Here is a 19,298-nt window from a genome sequence, read left to right as displayed (position 1 = left end):
CCAAACTGGCCTGGATGATTTGACATGGAATTACCCGTAGGCCAGTCCATGGTGCATTCCCAGGTCCAGTGTCAATGCAGGTAAACAATGGTTGTGATTATTACTAGGGGTAGGCTGTACACATGGTTAAAAAAGTTATCATTCTGGATAATTTTGGTGACACCCCTATTGTGAAGTATATTGTCTCCTGAGCATTTTAAGCCATAATTCAATAAATTTGGAGAAAAACTGATGCAGTGCCGGCAAAAACAGTGTCCGGAATGCATAAAAAATGAAAACGACAGTTTTAACGTTAATAATGCATTTAATACATTAATGTCGCCATTAGCCATAATTGGCCTTACTGTTTACAGTGGTGACATTCAAGATGATCATTGTTTACAGTCTTGCAAACTACTCGAGGAGAGTATTAGAGTCGCACTCTCACCGGCACTCACGTAATTACTTCCAACTAGACTTATGCAAAAGTGATATTTTTTACGGAAATAAACAAATATAGACTCTCACCATTATTCAAAGCACGCTTGACTCTTGCCCCACTGAAGACGAATCTACAAGCCTGGTTTACATCGTAAAAATATTGGATTCACCACTAGCAATGCCCACTGTGCAGTGCTGCTGCAAGCAATCAATGTCTGTGGTAGTATTTAATAAGCATAGTGTTCTGTATACGTACTAATTATACTGATTCAATGATTCATGATAATAGTACTACGTAGCAAACTACTTGTAGTAAAATGCTTTGAATAATCCCTTAATGATGTGGCAGTTGTCCAAGAGAAATGTCATATTTCTTCCTGAGATATCCCATGAACCAAGTATATTACACTGGGCAGCACGCAGCACATTGGACATCAGGTCTGCTTGGAATGGATATCTCCACCTCTGATTCACACTTTCATTGGGATGACTTGCACTTTCTAGATGCTCAATTGTGTAAGACAGTTGTATCACCATTGTTCTTCATACAAATTCCAAGATGCCAATTTCTTTTATTCCCAGCATCCCAAATTACAATGCACGGCTCATTTACCACAACATCAACATCTTCATTCCTGGATCGTTGTGATCAGCATCTCCCAGTTCTTGATTATCGTTGTCATATGTAAGATGCAGTGCGGTCAATATGTCTTCTTCTGATGGAATTTCTGGAAGGTCACTCACCAAATCACACTGTTTAGTTAGAATCAAGGTCAGGTTCAGCTTCGCCTTTAGTTGTTTTGTGTTAATCTGATTTACTTTGAACAAATTTGGCCGAGTCACTACGTCCTGTCTGGACGTGTGCTTTCGAAATGAAACCTCGGTTCAAAGAATATTGTTCAGGGAATTGTAATCTGTAGAGTTTTGAACACATTGTTCCAATTTGACAGCCGTTGTAAAGGGGCCATTCCACGATTTGCATTTGTGAAGCAAAATGTTAACATAATTTGGCTAAGCTGCGCTCACAAACAAGATTATTGCTGGGCAAAGCTTGTAGCTATGAAAAGGCCAATTTGTGTACTTCAGTTGCACGTGAAGAGGCACTGGTCTGCGAGCCGAAACCATCTTCTCTGCCGCGTTGTATGGCAAGATCTTTAGCTGCCTGGGAACAACTATTTCTAAACAAATGCTTTTCAACCACCGAAACGGGCTCTTCAACAGAGAATGAATATGGAACGTGGTAGTCCTGGAGAATAGTAGCATTGCATTCAGCCAACTCAGTGTGCAAGTCGGATAGTATTTGTACAAGCTCTGTTTGAGTGTTTTTTCAACCATATTTAAAAATGGAAGTGTGAAACAGTAAGAAAACCATGCAAGCACTTTCGATCCCAACACAACAAAGTCCCTCTGCAAACATATGCAGCAAGTTTGCACAAATTGATTATATATTCGACTTTGTGCTTTTGAGCAATGACTTATATTCCGGCAGTGATGTACGCGCATACAAAAAATATTGACGCTGTCAGCGTTAACGCAAACGTTCGAAAAACCATACGCCGTATGCGTCAACGCAACTTGTAAAAAAAGTTGGCGGCGTCAGCGCGTACACTAGCGTAAACTAATTTTGTTTGCTAGGTGCCAAATATTCACACAGTATAAACCACTTGAAACAAACAAGTTTTATTTTGAATTTCCACGAAGAAACACAAGCATCAGAAAGTGTTCATCTGACATTTTGCTGTGTTTTGGTTCCAATATGTCTGTGCCCATTGAAAACATTCCTTCAACTGCAGCGCTGGAAGGTATTGGCATGTTGTAGCGAAAAAAATACATTAAAAAGTATGTGTTACGCTATGCCCTAAAAAACCGCGCAAACTTTACGGCGTGGCCTCAAGCGCAAACTATCCAAAAAAATGTGGCCGCAAGCGTTAGCGTAAACAAAAAGTCCACGCCGCAAGTATGTGGCGTATACGTAGATCTCTGTATTCCGGAATGTGATACAAGATCATTGCTGATGTGTATCCAAGCTTCCCAAATCTTCCTCTCCTTGAACTGGCCATGCTTCTTTGATTTTCCAGATTCAGCATCGACCTTGTCAAAAAATTGGAATTGTGATGACTTATGACCATCATTCACTGCCAGTTTAGATTCACTACCAGACAGTTTAGCATAGGCGCCAACTTTTCACAAAACCTTGGGGGGGCAAGAAAGGTGATGACGTCATAACCATAACGGTATTATACTCAATTAAAATAGTCTTTGATTAAGCTTACTGTCTTCTTTATATTAACACCTATTAGAACCCCTGCTTGAAACGATTACGGTAGCTTAACGTATGCATTTCATTTCCTTTTCGTGAGAGTGAATAACAACGATCAAGACAGTGAAATAAAACGCAAAAAATCATGATCTTAAGCAAAGTGGAAACTGGCCATCAATTTTACTTTGTTTCGGTCATTTTGCTAATTGCTTATCTTCAAAGCGTTAACAACGCTGAAGTGTTTTCTCTTCTGTTTTTTATCGAAAGTCGTTTATCGAATACCGTATTTACTATATACTAGAGGATAGGTCGAAATGTTTGCAAGTGATTTTCACCTTAAAAAGACAGGTTCAACTTAAACACGGGACAAGCTGTTGTCTCCAGCTCGGCAATTTTCCTAATGAACGCATTTTTGCTGCGGCAAAATCATTGCTGACGAAGATTACAGAGTGTGAAATGACGTCGAGCGAAGTAAAAGGTTTGAATACGTTTATTTGCAGTGATTTAAACTTAATTTTCAAATTTAATGATTTTCAATCACTTCAAATTTAATGATTCAATGTCAATTTGAGCAATATGCAAAGCTCACGAGACAAAACAGCAGAAAGATCTTTCTTTTTGCGTGTAGTAGGGTGGCCAAAAAAAATTAAAATTTTTTAATTTTGTTTGCACACCCTCTCATTTGAGAAGGATTCATGAAAAAACGACACTGTGAAAATTTGAAGTGAATCCGACAAGAGGAAGTGCTCTCCCATCGACCTCTAAATTTGCTTTCTTTGGCATAATTCGTCAAAATTCCTTGAATATGTGACGTAATTCTTTTTTGACTTATCTACATTGCAGTTGCAGCATTTTTGTTTTAACCATTGTTTTACTTTGAATTTATGACATAATAAGTGTTTCCACATGCAGAAAAACAAAAATAATGCACAAAACAGATCACATTAACAAGCGTTTGGTGTGAAATTAAATGCACTAAACTTTAACGAAAACCGCATAAAAGTTCGTTCACCAGTCACGATCGCAACGCTTCCTGTGACAACACATTGCCCAGAAAAAGCAAACGAAATGTTTGTAAAGAAACAAGCCATTGATTTTATTTAATGGAGCTGTTGGCATGTTGGCTTTTACTTTCACTTGTTGGAAGCAGCTTTCTGTGGTGCTCGACCACCTGATAGAGGAGCTGGCGCTGTTGTTCATTTTCCGTAAGGACTTCATTGAAGTCAGTAGCTAATTTGACTGCCCAGTGCCCGCTCTGCACAATCATTGACGACTTTGAGATCATGGCATGCAAGAAATAGGAGCAGGCCTCAAAATTTGTACTTTTTTCCGGCGGTCATGCATGTCCTAACCGACTGGCTCTTTCAGCGGACATTTAATATCTCAACCGGACATATTTTTTGCATGTAGATTTTGCACAAAATCACACTACAGTATTGTGTAGTCGTCTTTGTAGAAGAAGATTTTCTACAACAGAATAACTCCGCAATGGTTGATGGCTTAATTAACCGACCCTGAAGTATACTGGAGCAGATTGCTTGCAAATAAATTAGTGCGTTAATGGCAGTCGTGTAATGACGCAATAAACACAATTGAAAACAACAATCCAAATTTCCTTATTACAAAAACAACTACGATCACTTATTTCTATCAGTATCAGCGTGAATAAGGTCGCCACATTCGCCTAAGCACGTGCGGAACCCAGTTGAGACTTGCTTCTCTGTGACGTTTCTTTTTAACAAACGATCAATGTAACGCAATAATCCTCACTGTTAAAATTAGAATACATATCCTGCCGAAAAGTTCAAATAACTTTATTTCAAGGCAACATTGCAAGGCGTTAAAATGATGTAAAAATGGCTACTTTTGCCATCAGCTAGTTAACTACGCCACTCTAATGTCATCTTTAAAGCAATTGCCTGTACTATTATTGTTTCAGCTCCGTATTTGTTCGCGTTAAACAAACAATTGTAACAATTTATATTTAAAATATAGTTTTGCTGCATTAGCTCTATTTGTGTCAAGAATTTTGCGGCGGTCATTTATGACCGACCAATGAGTCGGCTTCGGCAGACATTCGAGGTCATTCCGGAGGTCATGTTCGCCATGACCGCCGGATATTTCGAGGCCTGTAGGAGCCTTCGATTAAATGCCTGCTGCACGACAGTGATAGCTCCAGTGTGGATTCTCGTATTGCTTGATGTCGTGTCAAAACAAAGTGCAGCTAAATGCTCTGCTACAACTCGTGTATGAATTCCACTACTTTTTGGCCCGTTAGTGATCCCGTTCCAACAGGCAGCTTCGGAATGCCAAGCAGTATCTCAACAACATGCATACCAGAAACTACAATGGCCAAAGAGTCGCACTTTGTGCCATTGGCATTAGTCAAATGTTTACCATGAAAATGAGCAACAAGTGGAACTGTTGGTTTAAATTTTTGCCGCACTGCAGCTGCCAGGCTTTTACCTGAGTTGTTTCGAGCATTCATGACAGAGGAATGTGTCAATGTCAATTCATTTATATCAATTCCAGCTGCAGCAAGAGCAGGAGTGACGATCATCATTGCTTGACGACTTGATGTTATAGATCTGTTCAGTGCTGCATTAAACAGTGGATTATCGATAATGCAGCATTTTGGTAATGGCTGCTCCTTCTGGGTTTTCTTTTGTTTTGGTGTTATTTGGATTTACGGTGCGAACAGTGGGTCACTGGAAGAATCTTCATCATCTGCTGATCATTTTCAGATGAGAAAGCAGCAGCACTTCATGGTACTGGATCAATGCGATTTCTGTTGCATCTCTGTTCATCATCTTTGCGCTTTCTATACTTTGCAGCAGCTTGCCGATGCATTGGGTCCTCTGTTGTCATCAGTATCTGTCATACACCACATTAGTCCATCAAAAACTGGCAGTCTTCTGGTATTGTTGTGCGGCATTCCCAGTTAGCATGTGCAATATCAAATAATGCACTTAAGCTCTGGGTGAAGTCAGCTTCTGAGGTCAGCTGGAAAGCTGAATTTCGCCTCCCTTTGTGCTTTGATTCTCCTATATGCTCTTGATGGATGCGTTTTAGTTTGGTAACAACGTGAGTCTTTGCAGTGGTAGCGATATATATTAGCTTTCACTCACAAGAACTGTACTGCAAGCAAGTGGCAGTGTAACCTTATTGATCTTCATCTCGTAGTAGAGGTGGTGAAGAACCACACCCCATACAGGCAGCTGACATGACCCCTCAAGAGAGTCAACACTAGAGTATGTGTCCATTTGTTGACTCTCTTGAGGGCCATGTCAGCTGCCTGTATGGGGTGTGGTTCTTCACCGTCTCTACTACAAGATGAAGGTCAATAAGATTACACTGCCACTTGCGTGCAGTACAGTTGCAGATGAAGTAATATTAACTACTACCATACATGCCACTTTTTGGTTTGCAGCACCTTCATCAATATCTGCCCCTACCAGTGACCTAGCAATGTTACAGCTCACAGAGGATTATAAACAGGTTTACAATGCAATTTCTCAAGTGGCAGAAAAAAGTTGAGGTGGCACTTGTGGTACATCATATCAGTGAGGATCTTGCTGCACTGCCTTTATTCAGTGATAATAACACAGATGATGAAATAAAGGCAATCGTTAATGCTCGTAAGAAAGACCCATTTCCCGAAGATGTTCGTCGTGTTGCCCCAAACAAAATTGTCAAGTTTCAACGTCTCTTATTGGCACAGTTTGTAACACAGCGTTCACTTAACCTTTTCGAGTCACTGCTTCTGTCGACACATAGCGTGATCGTGATGATTATAAAGAAGCATGCAAAATTTGGCGTCATCTCAAAGCCGTCAATGATTGTGCAGAGCGAGCAGTCAAATTAGCTACTGACTTCAATGAAGTCCTTACAAAAAATTGAAGTCCTCTATCAAGTGGTTGAGCACCACAGAAAGCTGCTTCCAACAAGTGCAATAAAGTCAACTAATGGCTTGACTCTTTACAAACATTTCTCTTGCAATTTCTGGGCAATGTGTTGTCACATGAAGCGTTGCGATCGTGACTGGTGAACGTACTTTTATGCGGTTTTCGTTAAAGTTTAGTGCATTTAATTTCATACAAACGCTTGTTAATGTGATCTATTTTGTGTATTATTTCTGTTTTTCTGCATGTGGAAACACTTATTGTATCATAAATTCAAAGTAAAACAATGGTTAACACAAAAATGCTGCAACTGCAATGTAGATAAGTCAAAAAAGAATTATATATGTCACATATTCAAGGAATTTTGACGAATTCTGCCAAAGAAAGCAAACTTTGAGGTCGGTGGGAGAGCACTTCCTCTTGTCAGATTTACTTCAAATTTTCACAGTCTCATTTTTTCATGAATCTTCCTCAAATGAGAGGGTGTGCAAACAAAAATAAAAAATTTCAATATTTTTTGGCCACCCTAGCGTGTAGGTATAATCGTTCTTATTACGTAACATTCCATGATCGTTGAAGTCGATGTCAAACCTTAGCGGTTGCATAAAACAATAATGTCAGATTGGGTAAGTGATAATAGCGTAAGAGACGTCGTTAGTGCAGGCAATATCTGCGACCAAGACTTTTATCGGTTTTCAATTTAATTCTCACATATTGCGAACAAAACAATGCATTCTGTTGAAGCATAACTGATCTCACAGCGGGAAGACCTCGTTAAAAATAGCGCGTCTAGTTTAGCTGATTTACTTAATATTGCAGTGAATAGTTACGTGACTATAGCGGCGTAAATTAGTAATTTACTCTACGACCTACTTTAAAATGTCCATACCATATGTCAATACTTTGATGGACCATCCAATGGTAGTGTCGGGAATAAGCTATTCGACTTATACACGGGAGACGATTTGCAGCTCAAAAGTAGGGGTTCGACTTATGCACAAGATCTACCTATACTCGAGTATATACAGTAGGCTAGTGCAGAAGTGTATACGGTATAGATAAATATACGGTATATTGATGAGTATAATATATGAGATCATTTTCAATTATTGAATGTATATACATATTTTCACAATATATAAATCAATACACTGTTTATTGAAGCAAAACACGGATGACAGTATTGAAAAATGCATTTCTTTCTTAAGCTGTATTGACGTAATTATTCATTGTGTGGTAGTTTCAACGTGATAAAGTTTGCTAAAATCGATTTCATGTTTGAAGTCACAAAAAATCTAACAGACGTTTGGATAAATTGTGAAATGAGAATAAACATTCAACCTCACATTCGCTTTTTCGCTACCACGCGTTTTGACTTTGAAGTTGCTCCTCATGCGCGGGAAGATAAGCAGTGTGTGACTGTGAGCGTGCAAGCCATGCCATCAGCTGCTTTTTTGGAGGCAAGAGCAACGAGGCTGTTTTTCGCTTTCAGCATTGTTTAAGTCCGTTTAAATGATCTAAATCTCGTTCGCAAAGTATTTTATCTTTGAAACACCACTTGTAATTGCCATTTTTTGCCCCTCAACCATAAATTTACGGGGGGCGCTGCCCCCCGGAAGTTGGCCCGTATGCAGCTTCCAAAGCAGCAAATACAACACTCGTGCTGGACGGGAAAAAATGATTTGAATACGGCCATGTGAGCAATCAAAATCTTTCGCATGTAGAGTTTTTGCTCATATTCCAACATTACATTTAAACTACCACGATCGAAGACTTTGCAAATATGACTGATGCAAAGGTATATTGTTTCACCCTAGTGTAGCTACAATGTATTCTTTGATGCCAAGATTTTTGCTGACAGAATCTATCATTATTGAAGTAACTTTTTCCCATAGATCAACTGGAAAAACATTTCTATTGCTTGCCATGAAGACAATCGATGCATCTGCTCCACAATTAATTTTGTGATATTTTCTCTGGTTTCCACCACAAAAGATAGAATGTTTTACCACCACTGAAGGGGTGTCATGATGACCATTGACCAATATCTCTTATTGTTACCCAGTAAGGTCTGCTTCAGGATGTTTGGAACTTTTTGAGGTGGTCAGCAACAACTCTCAATGCAAACTAAAATTGCTCCTCATCCTTTGTGAGAGGGCTACAGAAATCCTCAACTAATGCAACACCACGTTCAACGTGGTTGTTGGTGACAGCCGATGTGCTGATGAAGCTAGGCTGATCCTTTCACTGAGCTGCCGGATGTTCAAGAAAACCATCTGAAAGACGCAAGTTTTTGAAAAGACATTTTGAGTTCCTCATCGTAAAGCCGATTTCATTCTTTAGTCAATAGTTGCATGCTTAAATGGCTCTTCTTCCCCTTCTTTCTCTTTCTTAGCCACAACCATCTTGTCCTTGGTGCCGTTGTCTAAAACGTCATCAAACAACGCCAAGCCAACCAACTGCTCAGAAAGGAAGCACAGTTAGCCTGCAATCTTTTTCACTGTAGCATTGATGTCAGCATTAATCGTTTGATACTTCTGCAATTGCTTTAGCAGCTTTAGGTAATTTTTAAGGCCTTTACAGCAACGCTCGCTGTTGCCCATGCTTCAACGTAGATGTGGGAAAAGAATATTCAGAGTTCCTGCAATCCCAGGCCTTAAAACTCGTATTTTTTTTTCGGCAGCCATCGTGGCCTATCGAGAGCTCCTTCTCGGCGGCCAAATCTGCGTGCTTAGAGGCTAAAATACAACTAACGACAGCACAAGTAAATAGAATTAAACTTGCAACAATGCCAAAATGATCACTTAGTGTTGCTGAAGTCTGGGCGACGTCCTGCTATAGAATCGTTGTACTACGCAATAATTGCTTTATCGGGACTGTAATCCGGTATTGCGGAACCAACTAACGACACTAAATTGTTTCAACTGCATACCGCTTTTCACAAAAACCTGGTCATTTACGAGTATATCGTTATGATGTCACCATTGAGGGTGTGAAGTCACTAACCCACAACGGAAACATTTCTCAACTCTGAAGACACGTGTTTTCCTCTTGGATGTCAACTAACCCACCCAGACAACAAAAATCCATCATTTTTACATTGATTTTACGTTTGCAGTTGTTAAATCAGGGTAAAAATGACGAATCTTGTTGTCTGGGTAGTTCTCCTTTTTAATAACGATTCAATGTCCGACAACATTGAATCGACATAAAAACGACAATATTGGCAGCCGATGTAAATTAGCACTTCGAATTAACACTTTGTTAAAATAAACGTGACTTGGGTGATCACAGCTGGATATTTTCCATGCAATTGCAAACGTTTCCGCATGATACAACAGTGGTGATTATGACGCGGTGACCTAATTCTGCGTCACTCTTTGATAATACATATTTTCGACAGATAATCCACGATCATTCTATTGCGAAATTAAATAATTAGCTAGAAGAAACCGGCGGCCGAATTGGCCGACTGAGAAGGTAGCACCGGCGATCATTCAAGCACTACTTAGCGGCCATGGCCGCCGGCTGCTTTAAGGCTTGCAATCCTGGCGCGCTGTCAATTTAAACTGTGAAATAATCCAGACTTTGAAAATGTAGATCACTTTTGCCATCCATCGGTGCATGGCTCCGGGAGCTACAAAGTGGATGCCTTGAGGAGGGACAACTCAAAAAAAAATAATTGCCAGCTCCAGTAGTTCTATGTAGTCATCTCTTGGCTGAGTGACTTTCACAGCCGTCTCCAAGATCTTTACCATCTCATTGTTGATGTCAACCACAGCATTGGCTGTATAATCATCAGTTGACAAACGAGTCTTCCAATGTAGTCTGGTCAATAAACTGCCATCTTGTTTTGAAGCGCTTGAACAAGAGAACATCAGGAGCTGATGAAGTCCCCATGGCTTCAGAAAAGGCTGAAGCAGCAATCAGAAGCATCCAGAGGACCAAATTGCACTTTATTTAATCGCTTTAAAACAAGCTGGGACAATATTACAAATCAGGATTATGCGGAATTGAATGTTTTCAATTGGAAAGATGTTAATAATGCTGAGTTTTTATACGACTGTAAAGCACAACTAATTGAAACAGCTACCTCTATGATGGCTGCGAATACGAGATTTTGGTGCAGGGATGACTAGAGAGAAGTTGGATCTTTCATTGATATACGCTGGCTCAAATTTAGTGGAACTTGATAATTACACGATGCTAAAGCCTGGTGCACTCCCTCAGGCACGGTGGATGGCAGGAGTTTTGTATGCAATTAAAGCAATTAAAGATGAAAGCGAGCGTTGCTGTTATGCAATTAAAGATTGTATGCAAATATATTGTTCTTTTTGAAAACAAGATTAAAACTGAACTGAAAAAAAAAAAATTTTGTCATCATCACAATTTTTAAAGTTGAAAGAAACGATTTGTACATTTCATAGTGTTTGTGTATGTGCCATGGTGGTTTACTTGTCAAATTGCAGTTGTTGCACTTTACAATGACCTGGAACTAATAAGTAAATTTTTCGCATATAAAAATGTTGATGAAGAATTTTCCATTATCGCAATCGCGTCATTTGCAAAGCATCACTGGTACCTTACAGAAGATTTGATACCATTTTCCCTGTTTAGTTGAAATTAACTTGTCTTCAAAGGAAATAAGCGCGTTGGGCTCGCAGTCGAGAGCCTGCATGTTCGACTCCAGCCACCCGCACTTGCTGTTGTTTCTCTGGGCAAGAAACTTTACGATAATTGCCTCTACCCAGTGATCGATTTCGAGTAATGGGTAGTACCAAATTTAAGTCATAATTAGAGTAGACAACCGGAAACAGACATTGCCGTCGGCTGCAGCGTGGGTCAGGTGTACGTCGGAAGGCGTACACCGATGCATAGCGCTCAAGTCCGCTTTCCCGCAATGCAGGATAAAGATAAAACAAACAAACAAACAACTGCAAGAGCTTTGATAAAGATACAAAATTCATCAACCGAATTGGTTTCGCTGCTGAAAAAGGTTATGGAAAACCCCAATTCTCAAGGAGGTATCATCGTCATCTTCTTTAGATCAATTTGTTGGAGCTGATTCATTTATATTTTTTGATTTGTTTAAAATTGATACAGCATTCCTTGAATTACCCGTTGAAAGTTGATAGTTTGATGCTTTTTATCAACAAAGTATAAAGCTATTATCAACAGTGAATGTTTCAAATGATACTGCTGAAAGGGGGGGTGAAGCTTGCTTCTGATTTCTTACATCACTCCAAAACTGAAGAAAAGTATCAGAACATTCCCCAAGTTGTTGAAAACGATCGAAAGGTTCTTCCTAACCAGCATGAACGTTCCTATGAGGATAGTTCAAAAACCTGGTTTCTGTATACAGTATATCATAAACATGGAAGTGGCTGTCTTTCCACAATGAGGTGTTGCCGGAGTTAGAATTAAAGTTAGAAAGGTTAAGGTGAGGGTTAGAGTTAAGAATAAGATTAGGGTTTTCATCTTTCCAGGCCTAAAAAAAATTCCAACATACAAGTGTTTGTTTTCAACAGCTTTAAACTTTTCTCAAATTAGGGCAGAGTTCTTTATCTGGCAACACTATTGAGGCTATTATTAGTGTAAATATAGCCACAATCCATAAACATTGTTGCTATGCTAATATGTATATTTAATATTGGTTTTAACTGTGTTTATGTAGTAGCCTACTGTGTCTGGGATGCAACCCAGTTCGTACCATGAACAGTTCGGACCGTCAGTTTGTACCTTGAAAAGATCGAGAAAAAAAATTTAAAAAAACCGAAGTCGCTGATCGCAGTGTCCGCAATCATTTTAAAATTTTCCCTCTGAAAAGATCGAGAGAAAAAATAGCTCAAAACCGAAGTCCGCTGATCGCAGTTTCTGCAAACATTTTTCCGCAGTTTCCGCTAACCCTAATTCTAACCATAGAGTAATCTATGCTCTAACCCTAACCCTCGCTGATCGCAGTTTCCACAAACATTTTTCCGCAGTTCCGCTAACCTTTACCCTGACTATAGAGTAATCTATGCTCTAATCCTTGCTGATCGCAGTTTCCGCAAACATTTTTCCGCTTACCCTAACTCTAACGGTAACGCCTAGAACATCACACAACTAAGGCGAAAGAGCCATGTCCATTAAGTCCTGTCTTTGTCATGAGTTACCAAGGGGGGTGGGGGGGACTTATATACCAGTCCCAGGTACACAAGTTCTCTCATTTTCGCAAACCATCATTTTTTCCCGATTAGTTTTCTTTTTTCAATTTCTCTTACGCCTGAGTTGTGTGATGTTCTAGGTTTTTCCAACTCTAACCATAGGGTACCGTAATCTATGCTCTAACCCTCGCTGATCGCAGTTTTCGCAAACATTTTTTTGCTGTTTCCGCTAACCCTAACCCTCGAGTTTGTTTCAAATTGTTTGGGGAAACTCCGATCAGCGACTTCGGCTTTGTGCTATTAAATTGCGATCAGCGACTTCGGCTTTTTCAATTTTTTCTCTTGATCTTTTCAGGGTACAAACTGGCTGTACGAATGGTTCAAGGTACGAACTAGGTTGCACCCCTGTGTCTGTATGAAATAACAAATTTTCAAAAATCAAACTTTTTAGTTGCTTCGACAAAAAAAAATACCAAAAATTTATGGAAATTAGGAGAAAAAGCAAATAAATTATCACAATAATACCCAGATATTATAATGCAAACAATACTTACTTTGACATAGGCCAATAATATATTTTATAGTTGAAAATATGCTAGTATGATTGAAAAATATTAAAAAAATTAGCAATTTTTGACTATTTTCGGTGCCGCGTGATTGCGCAATCTTTAAATCCTGTGTGCTACACCTAAATGTTGACGAAATCAGCTGAAATTTTGCAATGGAGTTTGTATCACCTATCCACAGAGTATGCCAAAAGAAGAGTTGATTTAGTAAAGTATATATTTAATTTTTGGTAGGCACCAGCCACACCCTATTGAACAGCTTATTCTCAACACTACAATTTGATGGTTCATCTAAGTATTAGCAATGACATATATACAGCGAGGAAATTTCAAAGTAGAGCGTAGAATAACATACGCTGCTGGAATAGTGACATAACACTATTATTACAGCTTAATAATTAGTAAAACAGCTACAGTAAATTAGATGCGTTATTTTCAACAAGGTCTTTCCACTGTGAGATCAATTGTGATTCAAAAGAACGCATTATTTTGTTATCAGATGCACGAAAACCAAAATCTGCTAATAAACACATGAAAATTATCACTAGGACTTCCTGCATTTAATGGTCTTATTTGAATGGTCGCAGATATTGCTTGCATTAACGTCTCCTACTGCTAAAATCATCTAACCAATCTATGGTAAGATAATTGTTTTAAGCGGCTGCGAAGGTTGGGTCTGCTACTATTCGGCGAGTCCGATTCGGCAATTTTTTGAAATTTTTAAAAAAATTATCGGGTATCTGTAGCCTAATTATCATTGCCGTTTTTACATTGTTTTAACGTCGCTAAACATTGAAATAAGACCCGAACCACAACCCTAACCTATAACCCTTACCTATAAGGATGCAACCTAGTTCGTACCCTGAATAGGCCTGAGAAATTTTTCCGCAGTTTCCACTAACCTTTACCCTAACCATAGAGTAATCTATGCTTTAACCCTAACCCTCGCTGATCGCAGTTTCTGCAAATATTTTTCCGCAGTTTCCGCTAATCCTAATCCTCGAGTTTGTTTGCGGCAACTCCGATCAGCGAGTTCGGCTTTGTGCTATTAAACTGTGATCAGCGACTTCGGCTTTTTTTATTTTTTCTCTAGATATTTTCAGGGTACGAACTGAGGGTACAAACTGTTCAGGGTATGAACTAGGTTGCACCCTACCCATAACCCTAACCTCTAACCCCAACTCATAACCCCAACCCTAACCCCTAACCCTAAAACGGCAATGATAATTAGGCTACGGTACCCGATAATTTTAAAAAAAAAATCAAAAAATCGCCTGAAAAGGGTTCTCGCCGAATAGGGCACTCGCTGAATCGGACTAGAAAAATTGGACTCGCCAAAACGGGCCATTCCGGCTAAGGTTTGACCTGGACTTCAATGATCATGGAATGTGGGTGCAACCTAGTTCGAACCCTAAACAGTTCGAACCCTGAAAAGATCGAAACAAAAAATTCAAAAAAGCCGAAGTCGCTGCTCGGAGTTTCCGCAAACAAACAAACTGAAAAGATCGATAGAAAAAAATAGAACAAAGCCAAAGTCGCTGATCGCAATTTCCGTTTTTCCGCAAACATTTTAAAATTTCCGGTAGTGATCTTAAGAGTTTGCCGAAGTCGCTGATCGCAGTTTTTGCAAGGCAGTGGCTATTTGACCGGCTCCGGTCTTTGAATCTGAAACACTATTTGACCGGTCATGACGTCACTACATAAGCACTTTTTTCTTTTTCTCTTTCAAAGCAAAAGACGATAAGCGCCTTAAGTTTTAAATTACTTCAACTGAGTCCGTGGCGCATACGTAACGTCTCGGGCTGCCATTCTAGATGGAATGAGTTCGATACTGTCTGGAAGCGTTCTTTTCTTTTTTTTTTTTTTAGCTACAAAAGGATACAAACTGATATGAATGAATCAACAAGTGAATAAAAAAGTTTCAAAACGAATTAAAAAAGTTTTTTCTAGTCTTAATTTTTAACAAATTCCTTTCATTTCTTAGCACAGATTCTCTGAAAAAATCACACCTTCTAATAGGCTGTAAGATTACGTTTCGCTGAAGTCCGTAGTTAAAAATTAAATCGAGTCTCAAAACGAATTAAAAAAGTTTTTTCTAGTCTTAATTTTTAACAAATTCCTTTCATTTCTTAGCACAGATTCTCTGAAAAAATCACACCTTCTAATAGGCTGTAAGATTACGTTTCGCTGAAGTCCGTAGTTAAAAATTAAATCGAGTCTCATCAGCACAACAATCAGTCAAGTTTCAAATCATCATCTCAACCAACCCTTCAAGACAACTTTCCACTTTCACTTTACTACGCTACGCTGAAGAGGTCGGGAGATCGAAACACTGGCCTTTGTCCGTAGTTGCTTTTCATAATGTCTTTTTAGACATTCTTTTTGGGTCAATAATGTCTTTTTAGATATTACTTATAATAGAGGTAGGGGATACAACACATTTTTTTGGGGGTAGTGTCAAAAACATCAGTGTCCAACCATTTTATAAACAGTTTTGTTGTACGGCTTCAAAACTGCGAAAAATATTAAAATCCGTCAACTACACATCAGTAGACATCATTTACAAGATTAGTTTTTCTAAATTTGCGAAACGAAGAATAACAAAAAAGAAAGCTAAATTTCAATGATGTTTACAATTAACTCACACCAACAATTCAAAATACATGGTAGCCTTAATTTTCAAGGAAATCAGGTACGCAAGTCTAGTTTCCGAGATTCGGTCCCCAGATGTGTGACCATGACCAATTGGCCATTTTTTCCTGGAACTGAAGCTAGAAAATGGAACTTCACAGTAGCAAAACTTTCGGGCGCGCAAGTGTGAAAATGGTAGCTGCATGCCTGATTCCTTTCCCCGAAGTGTGAAAACACACACTGCGTAACAGTTTTCGGGTACTGGTACCGTAGTTGCAGTTTTCACAGTTTCCATAGCAGAAAGTGTACGGAAGTGTGGGTTTTACGCTTCGGTAGCAGGAATTCGGGTAATGTAGGTCCGTAGCGTGAAACTCACACTTTCCTGCAAGGAGAGCCTAGAAAAAAGTCACTTCGAAAATATAGCCTAAAGATAAAAATGCGTTTTTAATGTCATCTGCATTCTTAAGCGTGAATTTCATCATGCGTCCACCAGTCATTTCCCAATCACCATCTGGTTTCGAAATGGCCCGTTTTGGTGAGTCCGATTCGGTGAGTTCCCTATTCGGTGAGAGCCTTTTTTGGTGAGAGCCCTATTCGGTGATTTTTTTTTAAATTATTGGGTACCGCAGCCTAATTATCATTGCCGTTATAGGGTTAGGGGTTAAGGATTAGGGGGTTAAGATGAGGGGTTGGGATTTGGGCTTAGGGATTACAGTTAGGGTCTTATTTCAACGTTTAGCGACGTTAAAACGATGTAAAAGCGGCAATGATAATTAGGCTACGGTACTCGATAATTTTCAAAAAAATCACCGAATAAGGCTCTCACCCAATCGGACTCACCAAATAGTAGCAGACCCATCTGGTTTACATGGCAACACTTGCTCCATGTCAACATCCTCAATGTCATTGTGTTCGAGGTATGTCTAATTGTCTATAGCAGGCTGCTTTTAGGTTGTACTCTATGCAAATGTTTAACTTCTACCACCATGTTACCTTTGTGGGAACGTGTATAATAGTGCACAACAAAATCACCCAAAGTATCCATTTTGCCATTCTTAAGATCTTCAAATACAGGGTCATCAATAATTTAGCGTTACAAGAGATCCAATTCAAAAACTGGCAAAGGAGGCAAACATGGCCTATGGAACCATTTTCACAGAACTTTCTCAAGAAGGATTTGAAGATGATCCCATTCAAACACATGAAGAAACAGTTGCTAAATGCCAATACCATTGAGAAACGTCCCTCCAGAGTCAGATTTCTGCTCTGACGCATTGAAAGAAGAGGCACGCTGCCATACCTTGTGTTCAGCGATGAGAAGAAATTTGATGTCTAGCATCATTTTAACTCAGAATGATCGTGCTTGGTCAAGAGATGGTGATGTGGAACCCCGGGTAGTCACTCGGAGACAAGGGGCGGCATCAGTGACGCAGTCAACGAATCAGGAAGGAGTCCATTGATTTTTGTGGATCAAGGAGTGAAATTGAACCAAGAAAACTACCGAAATGATATTCTCGAGGGTTCATTGTTGCCTTGGGAAAAGAAACACTTCAAAAAACGTAATTGGTCATTCCAATAAGATTCTGCCCCTTCACATGGAGCTAAGAGAATGCAAAACTGGCTTTCAGCCAATGTGCCGTTCTTCATTTCCAAGAAAGAATGGCCTCCTTCAACCCCTAGACTTTGGCATCTGGTCTTACCTTGAGAGCAAGGTTTCGACTAAATACCACCAAAGTTTGGAAGCGCTGAAGGCTAATCTGAAAAAAGAATAAGCCAAAATACCTCAAATAGTTATTCATGGCTCTTGCAGGTCCTTTTCGAAGCGTCTCCGACTTGTTATCGACGCAAATGGCGAACACATTGAGTAAAACTTGTTTTTCCTAAATATTTATTTCTTAGACAATAATGTTGTATGTTTATTACTCAAAAATTGTCAACCATTTGTTAAATACAGTTGTTTGAAGTTATAACGTTAATTAATTATTGATGACCCTGTAGTTGTGGGAATATGTTCAAAAGGTAAGGCTGGTTTGAAACTTCCACACAGTTCAAGAGAGGCAGAGTAATCTTGTGCATAAAAACAGATAAGACCTTCAATTCTGTGATTAAAAAGCTTACAGTTTAAATAGAGTTTACATGCCTAAACCAACAAATTCGTCCTGGATGTTTCGTCCAGTAGCATATGAAGCAATGGTAATACATGAAGAATTGAGGCTGCTGAATAACTCAACTTGGTGAAATGCTGTTCGCGGTATAGTGACATGTGCTTGATTTGCTGTTCTCTTTCCACAATAAGATCAAATTCATCAGCAAGTGAAGTTGAATTACCCGATTTATCATGGGTAACCAACTTTAATATTGCAATTATACCAGACACAACAATAGCCTTTTTGCCTCTAAAAATAGGGCGTAGAGCTTTGTTCCAGTCTTCCAACTTCCCCTAATTTCTACTCTCTTTGCCAAATCAGCAAGAACTTTAACATTTGACTCGTTGATATGGCTTTTGCAAAGCAAATGGTATGGTCAAAAGACAATGCAATTGCAACATGCTCTTCCACCTGCAAGTTCTTGTTTGCAGAGCTGCAGCATCAGCCATTAGGCTATCTGTTTTGTCTCATAATTGCTTGGCTGTGACAATAGAAGATGTAGTCAGTGAGGCTGCTGTAGCCCGGAATGGCCCGTTTCGGCGAGTCCGATTCGGCGAGTCCGATTCGACTAGTCCGATTCGGCGAGTTCCCTATTCGGCGAGAGCCTTTTTCGGCGAGTGCCCTATTCGGCGAGTTTTTGAAATTTTTAAAAGGAAATTATCGGGTACCGTAGCTTAATTATACTTGCCGTTTTTACATCGTTTTAACGTCGCTAAACGTTGAAATCGTGCAGAAAGGAATAAAAAGAAAATGTTTGAACTATTAAATTAAAATTCGTAATGTCAGTTCAGTTATTTTTATTTTTGACCATCATATGAAAAACAATACACGTCAACATAGCAAAGGTAGAAGCGACAATTCACGTCAACATAGCAAAGGTGTAGCAAAAGGTAGAAGCGACAAAACGCGAACGTTAAAACGTGCTTGTGACCGAAGTAAGTTATTGAGTTGAAAGAAATTTGGCAAGGTTGCATCACCTTCAGAAAAATATAACATATGAAGGAAAAATAAAACAAAGAAAATGTTACAAAAAAAATAATGTTTATGTATATAAGTTAGTACTTTTGAATAGTTAAAATCATAGGCGCCTAACTATTTTTTTGGCCGTGGGGGCGAAAGCGTGTTTCATCAGCAGCAACGTAAATTCAGCGAAATGTCACGCAGATGGATGACGTAATTATGTCGTCACACTAGGATTGCTTTTATTGCCACACTCGGAGTTATCG

The sequence above is a fragment of the Aplidium turbinatum genome, chromosome 3 (genome assembly GCF_918807975.1).
Source record: "Aplidium turbinatum chromosome 3, kaAplTurb1.1, whole genome shotgun sequence".
In the NCBI taxonomy this organism is placed as follows: domain Eukaryota; kingdom Metazoa; phylum Chordata; class Ascidiacea; order Aplousobranchia; family Polyclinidae; genus Aplidium; species Aplidium turbinatum.
This window is presented reverse-complemented; position numbering follows the sequence as displayed.